Here is a 14,261-nt window from a genome sequence, read left to right as displayed (position 1 = left end):
TTTGCTCTGCTCTGTGTCCCACTGAAAAGACTCTGGCTCCTGTTTGGACTCTTTATACATTCTCGCAGCCAGAGATTCTTTACCAGCCTGACACCAGTGACCTCACATTGGTCACTCAAAAGTGCCAAATGTCTATTACTTGTGAGGCTAGTCCAAACAAATGAATGGGGTGAGACTTCTGCTTCTCCCTATTGTGTCTGACCTGAACAAGCTGGAAGCTATATAAAACATCCCTTGGGATTTGGAAAGCAGAAGTAGGCACTGCAAAGAACATTTAGGGGATTGGCTGGTGCTGTCATGTGACCGATGCTAGGCAACATGTGCTATTGGCCTTCTTGGTTGCAGACAGATCAGAAGGAACATCAGTTTGTGTGTGTATGTGCAAATGAGGCTGTGCTTTCTCCACAGCAGTCTGGGGGAGCTTTAGCACTTCTATTGAGGTAAGCAATAATGATGTCTCTTTATTCTAATAAATTAGCTGCTGGGAATGGATGCAGCAGGATTTTCTGCTGTACAAGCACAGAGTAAAAGAAAAAGGGCTCCACTCTTAAATTCTGTATTTTGATTTCTTTTGATGTTTTTTAAATTCTAAATTAAATATGATCCAAGGTGATAGATACTCAAATATGCCCAGCAATTTTCTTTGGTAATTCAAAATCATTGTATTCTATTTTAAATGTTTTCCATCTTGAGAATATTAAATTATATATTAGCAAGCAGTTGCACAGACAGGCATGCATTGGAAATAGTGCATAGATACATTTCTGTCTTTATGAAGGGGTGGAGAGGGAGAGGAAGGTTGATATTAATACCTATCTTTGCATGAAAAGCATCAGGTCATTTTTACAAAGCAGACTGTTTAAAACAAAACCTGTAAAATGCCTGCCAAGACCAGTCATTGATATGTGTTTTGAGATGCATGTTGGCAATATTAAAGCAAAGGCGCAAGACAGATGTTCAATATCCTAATGGATTTGGAATCTATGGCTTGTATATTGTATTTAAAGTAGAACAGTGAATGAAAGGCAGCAGCCTGTTTAAACAGGTCTTGAACTGTAGCCAATTAAAAAAGCCCATTGTAGTCGTGTGGTAGGCATACATCTTAGCCAACTGCTTCACAAGAAATAGATTTTATGTATTTCCTCCAAAACTATAGGGTGGAGTGAATAACTGTCTATGGAAAATATTTTAATAATACACTGTAAGTGAAGTTTATACCAAAGATAATTAAAGCCATTGTTGAAAAGAATTAAAGCTGCTAAGGATTAAACTGACTGCACCACAAAAAATGAAAAGGAACTGGACTGTATTATGAATAAATGGCTCTGCAGCAAAACTACAGAATCTATAATCAAACTGAGAAAATCCTCCTTCTGTAAGTGCAGAGAGCATTCATGCATTCAGGCTACATGGATGTAGTAGCTTGTCCAGAGAAGCTGCTGTGAAAGAGAAGTTAATGTCAAAACTAAGCAGGATCAGTCTTTTAAAATCCCATAGCTCTCCCAGGAAGTAAATCAGGAGTGAGAATGTGCTTTTGATGAATGATACTGTCATCTTGCAGCTGCTGCTAAATTTTTTTAATTCAAAAGACCAGATTAAGCAGGAAAGTTCAAAAGAACAAAAAAAAAAAAACCCCCTTCACAAAAAATCCAAACCCACTAATATATAACATGCCTCTGCAGTGTTAATTCTGGGAACCAAATGCTATTGCACAAAAACTAAAGAAGCTCTGACTGTTTTCCATATGCAGAACCATTTAACCAAGAGCAGTTAAATTTCACGACTTTACCTATATAAGAAAAAGCAATACTTCTGCTAACTTGATCTAAAAGTAGTCTATTTGCTCAACTTTAACACAGAACGGTCAGAATTAAAACTAGGCATGCAAACATTGAGAATGTTTTCTACTATGCTGTACTCCCCTAGTGAACTATTCTAATCTGCTTTGTTTGTAAAGCTATTGACTAGTATAGCTTTCTATCATAAAATTATTTTTGATACCATACTTAGCTTATCGCCAGTATAAATTTAATGCTGGCTGTTCTAATTTTCAGGGATTTTGTACCATACTTGCAGTTTGTGAGTGCTAACAATTCCTTAGAAATCCATTTGCTATTTTTCAAGGTTGAAAAACTGGGAAAATACCTATAGTCCAGTTAAAAAGGATGGAATTTGTAAACTGATGTTATCTGTATTTGTTCCAAATATGGAATAGGTTGAACTTTTACTCTTCTCAGAGGTGTGATTTTTTTTAAAAAAAAGATAGAACAGGAGATATAAACAATGATAATTGCTTGATGCAAAATACCAATATGTCTTGAGCATATTAATAATGTAAAAATAAAGATCTTATGTTATCTAATATACAAATAAAAATTGACATGCAAATATTATACAAAAATAGCAGAGAAATACTTACACTAAAGATGTATTTGTTTACAGACTTTTTTGACACCCAGTGCTTTACAAAGTTTGAAAACACTAGGGAGGCAGTAATACTAAATGGCTCTGGTGTAGCATCTGCACTGTTACCTTCCCCTGGAGGCTTTGTAATGGGAGGCTGTACAAGGTGTATTAGGCCTAGAGGCCCCCTGCAGGAGGCCTTGTGATCCTACCACACCCTTTCCCAGAAAGGAGCAGTAGAGAAGTCCTCTAGGCTGCCTAGAGTGGCTGCTGGGGAAGCAGCCAATGAGAGAGTTTCATTGAGCAACCAATTTGGGCCAGGGAGGGCCATATAAACGATGCTGCAGAGGTAGAGCCAAGCAGTTGCTGCCTGGAGCTGGAGGAGGGAAACCTGTGCTCCTGGCTGGTTGACTGACTGAAGAAGCAGCAGGACCATGGACAGTTCAGTTGCTGGCAGGGACCGAGGGAGCTCCTGGCTGGCTGCTAAGACTGAGCCCAGGAAGGGCTGCAGGAAGACAGTGTCTCCAGTAAGGAAGCCCTGGGGGTATGGCCCCATACTGGGGCTGGGAGTATTTAAAAACCAAGCCTAGGGAGGGGTACAGAGATACCAACAGAGGGGTCCTGGAACAGGCCTCTGGTGGACTGTATACCCCAAAAGGGGTCTGTTCTGTTTCACATACAGACTGTGTGTGTGTGACTTGGCCAGAGGGCTGAGTCACTGAAAACCCACCTAAGAAATCTCCAACAGGGGTCACCACAAATGGAGACTGCAGGCACACACACTCGACTAGGGGGTGCTTGCAAGAGGGGAGTGCCACCCTATTACAGAGGCAGCTTTAAACTGAAGCATCAGCAGCGGATGGTGCCTGGCAAATGTGTTGGATCAATTTGCATCTGTGATGCCCTTGCCATGTCCCCCCTCTCTCCATAGTTGCCCAAATTTGAGATTTTTTTGGTGATGAGGGTCCCCTAAAAGAAGAGAAGTTGTTAAATGTACACACTGCAACCTCACCTCCATGTGTACATTCTGCTGGGGCTCTAGGTTACCCCAAGCCAGCATAAGGGTGGAATCTAGCCCAGTGCAGATAAACAAATTCTTGTCTCAAGACTTGCTTATAGTATAGTTTTTGGTGCTGCTGTAACTTGAGCTAATCAGTTGCCAGATAACTCAAGTTAACCACACATGACTGTAAATTCTAGCATAGATTCTCAAAAATGTTTGTTCCTGATAATGGTTCATGGGTTTATGTACACTACAGGTCTTTAAATTGATTGTTCCAAGACACAAATGTGTGTGGAGCGTCCAGATTAGCATCTGCAAGTGTGCTAGTTTACTAGCATTAACTGACAATCAATTATCTTGAGTTTAAAATCTCTAGAGTAGACATACCTCCTCAGAGTTAAGCCAGGTTGAAGAATAGTTGAGCCAAAAATGTGTGTCCTGGAACAAACATCTGTGAGTTGGCTACAGAAGAGTTTACAATCTTATTAGTTAACTTGAGTTAATTGCGATCAGTTAGCAGTTAGCTCAAGGTACAAGACCAAAAACTCTAGTATAGATATATGCTGAACTGTTCCAGTGTAACCCCAGTGAAGTTAATGTATTTGCATTAGTGTAGCTCTGAAAAGAATTTGTCCCAAGGCGTATTATGGCCACGGTGGGTAGGTAGACTAGGAAAATTAACATTAACTTTCTGACTCAAACCAACAAAAGAAAAGAGGTACGTAGTTAAGGCTCCCATTTTACCCAGAACTAAAATTGACATCTACTCTAGGTGGCTATTTCAGATACTTCTGTACAGGACCAGATTCTACTCTTTGATCCAGTTTTCACCATGCTGTAAAGAAAACGGCTGGTGCCCTTAAACACACGTGCCATGGCTGATTTCCTTGAGCTTATCTGGTGATAAGCACGAAGTTTGAGACTGAAATGTGATCAGTAGTTTGTAGTGCTGTCAATCCAACTCATACAATAAAGGGTTAAATCCTACTATGGCTGGAGGCGGGGGGACACTGCCAGGCTTGCCCCCACTGTCAGCCAGGGCAAGATTCCTCATAGTAGGTTGAGGCAGTGGACTGTGGGAGCACTTAGACTGTGCTTTTACTGAAAAAGGCAGCTGTTTCTGCTGTTGCTGGATTGTGCTTGCTGCTGACCACAGCATAGGTGCAAGCTAGCTGAAGCGCTAGTCATGACTGTTTAACATGTTAATAGCACTCCCTTAGAGATGTGGTGTTTGAGCCGGTGCAATTACTGGCCCTCTTTCATTCTGCCCCCTCGAGCACCATGGAGAGATACTTGCTTTCTGGTTTTGTGGAGGAAGAGATTCCCTGTGTTCTTCGTTCCTTGTGCACCAGACAGCAGGATTTTATCCACGCAGTGCTGCAATGCCTCAGAGAAGTTTTGCCAGCTAAAGTTGCTGTGGGAACCTCTCTTCAGATGTATGATCTGAAGGAAGAGACAGATAACATGATGCCACAAGTGGGGAATGCAGCAGGATGTTATGATACAGAAGCACAGAGTTTGCTGTTAGCAGCTGTGACCATTGGGGGGCTCCTGTTTCTAAGGAGAACTCATATCACTTATTCAGTAGCTTCTTTTACCATTTGGTTTAGTCTTTAGTTTACATTGTTTCATCATGATCTTCCATTCGTACAGTGGGAAGTCTGCAAATGAAATCCTTGTCCTGCTGTTCAGGATCGGGTTTGTATTGGCTTAGTCATTTTAGTGAGGTGCTTGTAGAGAGACAGGGAACAGAGACCTATTTAAATACTCTCCATGAATGTAAAGGCAGAAACACATGCTACCATCAAGAAACACTGGCTGAGCACATTATTGGTTTTGCCCCCATGTGATTGGTTTTGCCCACCCCACTAGCAGATGTCACAACACTCTCCAGTAGTTCCTACAAGTGATTGAAGTAACTAGCCAATTTAAAGTGAAAACTAGGCACACATTGGTTGCGTGAGATTTTTCAGAATCTTTTTTCCATGTAGAGAGGCAGCATGGTCCAGTGGATCAAGCACTGGATTGGAAGTCAGCAGACCTGGATTCTGTTTCCATCTCTGCCAGTGATCTGATGGATGACCTGGGGCAAGTCATTTAAAAAAAAAATCTCTTTGTGCCTCAGTTTCCCTATCTGTAAAATGGAAATAATGATACTGACCTTCCTTTGTAAAGCACTTTGAGATTTCTGGATGGAAAGATCTATATAAGAACCAATTATTATTAATTATTAATTATTATTATTATTATTGTCAGGTACAGAAGGCTATTAAAGACTCATTAGTGACCAATCTGTGTACCCAAAATATTGCTTTCAATAGAAGATACCATAGGACTTCAATTTATTATTCATGTTTATCTAGCCTTCATAGTGTAATAGGTGCATCACGAATACAGATAATATATGGTTACTGCTCTCTAGGGCTTACTGTCCAAGCTTAGACACAATATGTAACAAGGGGGGGGAGTCACAAACAAAGGGGAGGAGGATGGAAGATCAAGGCTTACAGCAGTGAAATAGGGTTGTTTTTAGATTTGATATAAAAACTTCATAACAATTTAATCTAAGAATCATGTTTCTAAAATGATTGCTATAATTTGTTTTTAGTGTGCACTGTGGCCAATAGCTGCATCACAGCTAATATTGAGGTTTCTCACGGTGCCTTCTGTTAGCCTTCTTTCCAGAAAGTGCTAATTACTTACATCTCCCATTAATGTCTGTAGTAGGATTTGTGGTTGCTCATTGCCCCTTAAAAATTAGGCCATGTAAGTATACCTTTCCCTTCCCGCCATAGTGCAGCACTGACTCTGGCAACACAGGAGAGACCAGAATATTAACCCCTCTTCCAGAGTTCTGTAAACTTCCCAACTCCCTCATTCAAGTGAAGACTCTGAGAAGACAGTTCACTATTTTTTCCTGGAGGAATGCTCAATATGGTACGACAGGACTGAGATGGTGAGGAGTGTGTCCCTGCGTGGTTGGGGAGGAGCGGAATGAAAGAGGGGAAGTCAGCGAATCTTAGGAAAGGGGTGGAGAGAGAAAAAAGAGAAGGTAGGATTTTCACAAACCACCTGAGTCCCATTTTCAAAGGTGATTTAGGCACTTAGGAGCCTAGGCCTCATGGGCTTTCAATGCACAGCAGGAAAGGCGGAAGGTAGAGACTAGAAGGGAATGGCATAGTTCTGCTGAAGTCAAGCAGGAGAAAGAATGGGATATCCAGGTCGTGGGTGCTGGCAATGAGAATGCAGAGCAAGGGGAAGGAGAAAGAAGGAGGAATGAATGCTGGAAAATAACCAACCAGCACATTGTCTGAAAGAAGCTGGTTCACCCCACCCTCATGGTAATGCCATTAGTGATAGTCAACAATGTTGAGTGTGATAGAGAGGTGTTCTTCTACTAAGGGCAATTATGACAGGGTTTAATGTAGCCATAGTCTATAGCTCAGTGACATTCGTGTGAATCAAAGAAAGAGGAGTGTTATAACAGGGAGGTGGGTATGTGCTATGCTGAGGTGCACCACCACAGTTAGGTCTGCATTACAGACCATCCAGTGTCCAGTGCAGTGGTTCAGTCCTAGTAATTTGTGGCATATAATGAGCTTGTAACTAGGCTAAATACAGACAAAAAAGGCCTGAATTTTCAGAGGTCAGGGGCAGATGCAGACGTTCAGATTCTCTGAAATTTAGGCTCTTACTATATGAAAGTAAAGTGCCTGCTAAAAAAGCCAATATGTTTCTGTAAATATTCCCCAGCTGTGTACATCTCCTTTATTTTTAGATACTTCATCTGCTATTAAGAGGTCCTTTCCCCAGCTGAGATTTTTTTTTTTTTGAGACTATCTTAAAGCCTTGTGATGTGGATCCAATATCTTTGAAACCCATATCTCATTGCAGGATATCTTTCAAACAGGAGAGAACCATACCTCTAAACTGTCTCTTGTTACAGACCCAAATATACCTGATCCCCAAAAAGTTGTGGAGTGATATTTCACTTTTATAATTGTAAATTACTGACACACAGGAAATCATAAACCCTAGAAGTGTTTATAAATAGATGGCAAAGACAGTAAGTTTCTTGTATTTTTAGCTTTGAGCTACTAACGCTTTGTCCTTCATTTTGGATAGTTTCCTGCCCCATGACACTGGATCCCTCATTTGGGTGTTTGCATTAAAGGTATGGTAAGGTGGAGAGTTTTTTCAGTAGTGTCTCAGTTTCTTGGTTCTTCTGAGTTTGGTTGCAGGAGGGGGTTCTGACCTGGGGTAGGGGGTTCAGGGCTTGGGGTCTGGGATAGAGTTAGGGTGAGGAAGGGGGTTCCGACCTGCAGCAGGAGGTTCAGGGTGCAGGCTGCTGCCGGGCAGCACTTATCTCAGGCATCTCCCAGTTGGTGGTGCAGTGAAGCTAAGGCAGGCTCCCTGCCTGCCCTTGCTCTGTACTGCTCCCTGAAGCAGCTGCCATGTTCTGGCCATTAGGCGGATGCTCAGCCAGGCGGGTCTGCACGGTGTGTGCTGCCCGCACCCACAGGTGCTACCGCTGCAGCTCCCATTGGCCGCGGTTCCCGGCCAATGGGAGCTGTGGAGCCAGCACTGGGGGCAGGGGCAGCATGCTGAGCTTCCCTGATCGCCCCTGTGCCTAGGAGCCACAGGGACATGGCAGCCGTTTCCAGGGAGCTGTGATGGTCTAAACATGGAAGGTTGCATAATAAGGGTGGTCTGTTGTATAGGCCTCACTGCACTGTATGTATACACATATACAGATGTTTAAATTTACTACAATTTTAAAATATCCAGTTAGTTTGTGGGCCCTCCATAATCAAATAATTCATTATACAGCTATGCCTTCTTAAATGCTTTGGGCCAGATCTTCAGCTGCTGTAAATTGGGGTGGGGCCACCCAAATTGGAAGAGCTGTATCATTTGACACCAACTGTGGATATGGCCCATGGTTTTTAGTGGCCTTTGCTTTAAAATTTTGGAAAGTCACCAAGAATATAGGGAGGGATTTTGCTCAGCCTATAAAATTCAGATTCAAAGACATCAAAGGTGTGATCAGTATGTGCTGAATTAAACTGTTAAAACAAAGGTCTGTACTGTCTTCCTCAAGTGTGTAGGTCAAGATTAGTGAGCTATAGAATGTACATAGTAAAACCCATCATTACCAAAACAAAAAAATCTCCCTGACTTTCCCAGGTGAGGATTCTAAGAGGTAGTACTAATGTACGTATAAGTGGAGTTGTGAGCTTTTGGGATCTGTTTTTAAAGCTAGTAAGGCTCTATGGCCTGATTCCAATCTCTGTCACACCTGACACTGAAACCAGTGGGGAGCTACTCCAGATTTACACCTTTGTGTGTTTATTTCATTCAAATATTTTCTTCCTTTAGCCTTAGTTGGTGGAGCAGTGTAGCGAGGCGGTGTGGCTCCCTGCCACCCCGGAGAGAGTTGAACCCCTCCAGACACCAGAGTGGGCGGAGCCAGGAAGCTCTGAGCCCGCCCCTCAGAGGGACAGATGGCGACCCGGAAGTAGAAAGGCGCAACCCGGAAGTAGAAGGGCGGGCCCTCAGAACTTACTAGAGGACCAGCCGCCGGGGAGGCCAGACGTAGCTAGCCTAGCCTACGACTGGGGAAACCCCGTGGCCCCAGGTCCATGCCAAGACTGGCCGGACCTGCCCTGCGCCAGCTCTCCAGGGGAGTTACCGGACCTGCCCTGCGCCAGCTCTCCAGGGGAGTTACCGGACCTGCCCTGCGCCAGCTATCCAGGGGAGTTACCAGGCCGGCCGCTTTTCCACTGCCCCGAGGAACCCATGGTGCTGGACCCCCCCGGAGAACACTGCCAGGACCCAGGTACCAGAAGGAGGGGAGTTAGGAAGCAGCCCAGGGGCAGCCGAACCTAGTCTGGCTGTAGCTCTGCCAGAACCCATGTCATTGTGTTGCGGTCAGGGTCCCCACTGACCCAGTGGGTGGCAGTCTCCCCCTCTTCCTCGTCCTTAGAGGCCTGGGCTAATTCACACATGCTGTGTTGCTCAGCCCCGGCCTGAGGGCCTGAGTTACTGACTGTTTGTTCCCCGTCCTGACCCAAGGCCTGGCCTGCTAACGTTGGGCTATTTGCTCAGCCCCTGCCTGATGGCCTGAGCTACTGACTATTTGGTGCCCCACCCTGACTCAGGGCCCGGACCTACGGTGCTCAGTCCAGTTACTGCAAGGGCTGCTGAGGGAGACTCCGGTGGCCGGACAAATTCCCCAAAGTTAACTGTGTGTAGTGAGCCAGTGTGGCTCCCCGCCACCCCGGAGAGGGTTGAGCCCTGGCTTAGCCCCTGTACAGGCAGTTAGCTCAATGTATGTTCTAGTAAGCAGCCGTTGCACGAGACTGAAGATATTTTGTTAGTTATCCCCATGACACTTCTGGACTTTATATCATGTGAGCTATAAAAACTTTTAATACCCATGCTCACATTGCTATGTGGGACAAACTCCCTTCAAATAATACAGTATTCTGCAGCAGTGGTCAAACATGGTAGGAACGCAGTCATATTTTGTCTATAAGGGCAGATTCAAGGTATCTCCTATGTTATTTCCCTCTAGGTTCATCTCAGTATTTGAACTGAGTCTGTGCCTCATCAGAGTAATTAATCTTACTGAGCCATCAAGAAAACACACAATTCCAGATGGCTTTTCACAAATTCTTCAGCATCCTTGCTCCTCGTCCATTCCTCTCTTTATTCTCCACTGCAGGCTACGCCACATCTATTCCCACTGACGCAGTTGCACACATTCATCTAGTGTCCTGTAGTAATGTTCATTTTGAAATGTTAACCTCCACTATGTAAAGTAGTGGAAGTGGTGTAGAATAGTAGGTTTCTTTTGTTATCCCCAGCCACTAGTGGATTTCTTCACTTAGTGGAGGAACCTCACTGTGGTTCCCTTTACTGTTGCATAGAACAAGCTCTGATATGGATTTCCTTCATTTCTACTACCCGTTTGTGCCAACCCTGCTTTTGACATTGTACACACACTGAATGTTGTCCAAATGTACCGTTTCCTGCAGTTTTCCTTTATTGCTGTCTGAAATAACAAACATACCTCAGCCTGAGCTTCCGTCTGAGCTTGGCTATTCCTAGGGTTTCTCCCTGCAGGACCGACTGCACTGTCCCACGAGCATTCCCTCTGCCTTAGAGAGACTCTCAACCTGTTTATACTCCCTGATTTTGAGATGAGTCTCACCTGGTCTAATTGCCGGGATGAATCAGCAGATGCATTACCACAATTGACATTTAAATTAAATATTTTGAATTAAAAATAATTGTTTCTTTTTTATCAGGATAAACCTTTAACACAGATGTTCACAGAGAACTCAACAATTAAAGGTTTCTAATGTATGAATTCAAGTAAGACAAGACCATGTTCTTAAATATGATATTCGTTGATCGAATGTGAGGTTCTGTAAAGATGTTAAAGAAAATCCCTTAGAATCACTTTTATACTCTTCCATCTGCCTATTTATCTTCCAAAAAATCAGTGACCTACGGAAACATTGCTGCGTGTAGGTCATGGGACTGAAAGCACTTCAGAGGAATAGGAGCCACATGGCACAGTGCCATGTGCATTTAAATTTAATGCCTTGCAGAATGAGATATGGATAAGCATCTTGGCATAACACACCCACTTCTGTAAATTTACAGTTTGCACCAGCCAGCAATGCAAAAAGCAAAAAGAAGCAGAATCTACAGTTGAACAGAGAGCAGACTCAATGGGCTTTGCTAATATAGATGCATTTGAAGGCGTCTACACATCCCACTCTAAGGTAAGACAATTTTCTGCCATTGTTGCTTCTGCTTATTACAGACCATCCAGTGTCCAGTGCAGTGGTTCAGTCCTAGTAATTTGTGGCATATGATGAGCTTGTAACTAGGCTAAATACAGACAAAAAAGGCCTGAATTTTCAGAGGTCAGGGGCAGATGCAGATGTTCAGATTCTCTGAAATTTAGGCTCTTACTATATGAAAGTAAAGTGCCTGCTAAAAAAGCCAATATGTTTCTGTAAATATTCCCCAGCTGTGTACATCTCCTTTATTTTTAGATACTTCATCTGCTATTAAGAGGTCCTTTCCCCAGCTGAGATTTTTTTTTTTTTGAGACTATCTTAAAGCCTTGTGATGTGGATCCAATATCTTTGAAACCCATATCTCATTGCAGGATATCTTTCAAACAGGAGAGAACCATACCTCTAAACTGTCTCTTGTTACAGACCCAAATATACCTGATCCCCAAAAAGTTGTGGAGTGATATTTCACTTTTATAATTGTAAATTACTGACACACAGGAAATCATAAACCCTAGAAGTGTTTATAAATAGATGGCAAAGACAGTAAGTTTCTTGTATTTTTAGCTTTGAGCTACTAACGCTTTGTCCTTCATTTTGGATAATTTCCTGCCCCAGGACACTGGATCCCTCATTTGGGTGTTTGCATTAAAGGTATGGTAAGGTGGAGAGTTTTTTCAGTAGTGTCTCAATTTCTTGGTTCTTCTGGGTTTTGTAAAGACAGATAACATCACTGTGGCATAGTTGTTGAGGGTAAGTGTAATTCTTGGCACCCTTTTAAACATTCTTACCATTTGGTTTCAGACTGAGAAATGTGTTAAATTGCCCAGAAGTTATTTTGGGAGCATAAGAACAGACTGCCTGCTGGTTGATGGACATCACAAGCATTCACATGTGAACTAAAACCTGGACAGCTGCTGCTAAAACAGTTCAGGGACCCACCACCTTGACTGATAAAGATGTGATTTTAAAGGAAAGCTGTTTAGAGGGCTAGATTAAGGAATCTCAAACGGTGCAGCTCCAATTTAGAGATGTTCAAAATTGGTAAAACTCCCACAATGTTTTAAAGGTTTGGACGGTCTAGTTTCTCTGCAGAAAATAATGAAATCTCTATTTTCTACATTGAAAATATGACAATTCATATTTCACATCTCCATTTTCAAATTTCAAAGTAATCTTTCAATGAAATGAGCTAATTTTGCTGGAAAATGAGCCAATTTTTCAGTGGAAATTCACAAAATGTAGTCAATTTTTTCAATGAGAGGTCCCTTTTTGATTCATAATAAAGTAAAAAAAGTCTGATTATGACTGCTGTTTTGCTTTTCTCTGCAAATATTTTGCTCCTCTCTTGCTCCATTGTGTTACAGTGAATCAGATGACATATGTAATGCAAAATGAAAAGAAAAAAGCTGCAGATTGAATAATTTATCTATTGGAACCATAAAACAAAGAGGGTAATTCACAAGTCAGAACTACACTGAGTTGTTATTAAAACCCTTGATGATGCTTTTGCATATTTGATGCCCTGTACATTTTCCCCATTCCCTTTGGAACTCTAGATCCAAAAAGCTGAGTAATGCTACCTTAGAGTTCTGCCAATCAAATATTTGTAAGTGGATTACTTTAATTATCAAGTAAGCAATTACTGTCAGAAAGGCCAAACAAAGAACAGACATTTTATTTTAATCTTTTGGAAACTGTAGGCATAAGGCCAATTTGAAATGTAGGCTCCTAATTTGTACCTACAAAATATCTATATGTATGGGCAGACAGGCACTTTACATGCACAAATGGGGACTTTTGCATTGTTACCCGTTTTCATACACATCTACCTATTATGCATGCACAATTACCTGTTACCTATTATAGGCATAGCTTGAGCATGTGTGATTGTCAATTTGGACTATATTCTATGTATTGTACAGTTTGTTATCTTAAGTATTCATTTACTGGTGCTGCAAAGCTAGAAAATGCTACAGTTCTAAGGTTAAATATGATATTCTTATGGAAGTGGAAGCAACTTGTCTCTCAGAAATAGGCGTGCATTCATTAGAAGTAAAGGAAAAAACTCTATTTAAGCAGTGTCTGTAATGGTGTTTGCAATACTCTTGGCACATACATTTGTGCTTAGAATCTGAGTGGTTCAGAGGAAGTGGATCCAAAAGAAGAATCTTGTTTTCTGCATTTTCTGAAAGCTTGGTGTTTGAAGGGAGGCGGGGGGGGGGGGGGCCAGGGCAGGGGGAATTGGTCAGACAGTGTGCTACAAACCATGTAATTTCTCCTGGCACAGTAAATACTCACTAAAAAAATACAATGACATTTGCCCTATGTGACATAATTCAGAACATTTTCTCCATAATGCTTCCTACTTAATCTGAAGTAGCCAAACTGTCTTTTAGCCCTTTTGCTCCCTTATCCCCAGTGAGGAGGTTTTGCAGTATGTTTCCTAGAGCTGCTTGAAGCCAAAAGATGAGATGGCAACTAGCAATACAAGTTTTCCCCACTGCTACACAAGAACATGTTAGAAGAAGAGTCATTAATTCTTCATGAGGCAAATCATGAAATAGCTTCAGAAGCTAACCCTCCCAAAGCAGGTATTATGGTACAGAAGTAACAACAAAGTCAACGGACAATATGGAATGTTAGCACTTACCATTTAATTACGACTGGTATTAGACATGTTGGTCACAATGTATTATGTTCAAAACGGAACAAACAAAAAGTGGTGCAGATAGAGAGCAGAGTCTTCACAATTAAAAAGAACCCTGTTGTGGTTGAGATTTCTGATGTAAAGGACCTGTGGGTTGCCGTTACTTGGAATTGCTTTGTTACAACTAGCTTTGCTTTTAGTGTGGGTCTCAAAGAGGAATCGGGATTTTCTCCGGAAGAGTACTGCACAGTTGGTTGTTGCCATGTAGAAAGACAACATCTACGCAAATAGTATCTGAGATGCTGCAGATCTTTTCTGTCCTAGGAATAATGAAATACAGTAGTGCTTTAGACACCATTCTATAGTAACTGTAAATGCTGAAGTCAGAAGA

General features: G+C 42.1%; 1 protein-coding gene across 9 annotated transcripts in view; it reads left to right on the top strand.

Annotated features, from left to right (window-relative positions):
- TMEM108 (transmembrane protein 108) overlaps nt 1-14,261 on the top strand; it is a 389,399-nt gene that overhangs the window by 149,745 nt on the left and 225,393 nt on the right. For 4 of the 9 annotated variants that reach the window (XM_073333193.2, XM_073333190.2, XM_073333194.2 and 1 more), the window contains 3 exons: nt 7,532-7,580; nt 8,786-9,245; nt 11,081-11,202. The exons of 1 other annotated variant lie outside the window; for it this stretch is intronic. The gene's annotated coding sequence lies outside the window, so the exon portion shown is untranslated. Of the gene's footprint in view, nt 1-353; nt 441-7,531; nt 7,581-8,785; nt 9,246-11,080; nt 11,203-14,261 lie in introns of those variants that run through there. 4 more of the 9 variants (XM_073333195.1, XM_073333191.1, XM_073333198.1 and 1 more) reach the window with 4 other exon arrangements.

This window comes from Lepidochelys kempii, chromosome 2 (assembly GCF_965140285.1).
Source record: "Lepidochelys kempii isolate rLepKem1 chromosome 2, rLepKem1.hap1, whole genome shotgun sequence".
NCBI classification, from domain to species: domain Eukaryota; kingdom Metazoa; phylum Chordata; order Testudines; family Cheloniidae; genus Lepidochelys; species Lepidochelys kempii.
Note: the sequence above shows the minus strand (reverse complement) of the source record. Positions and strands in the feature narration are given on the sequence as shown.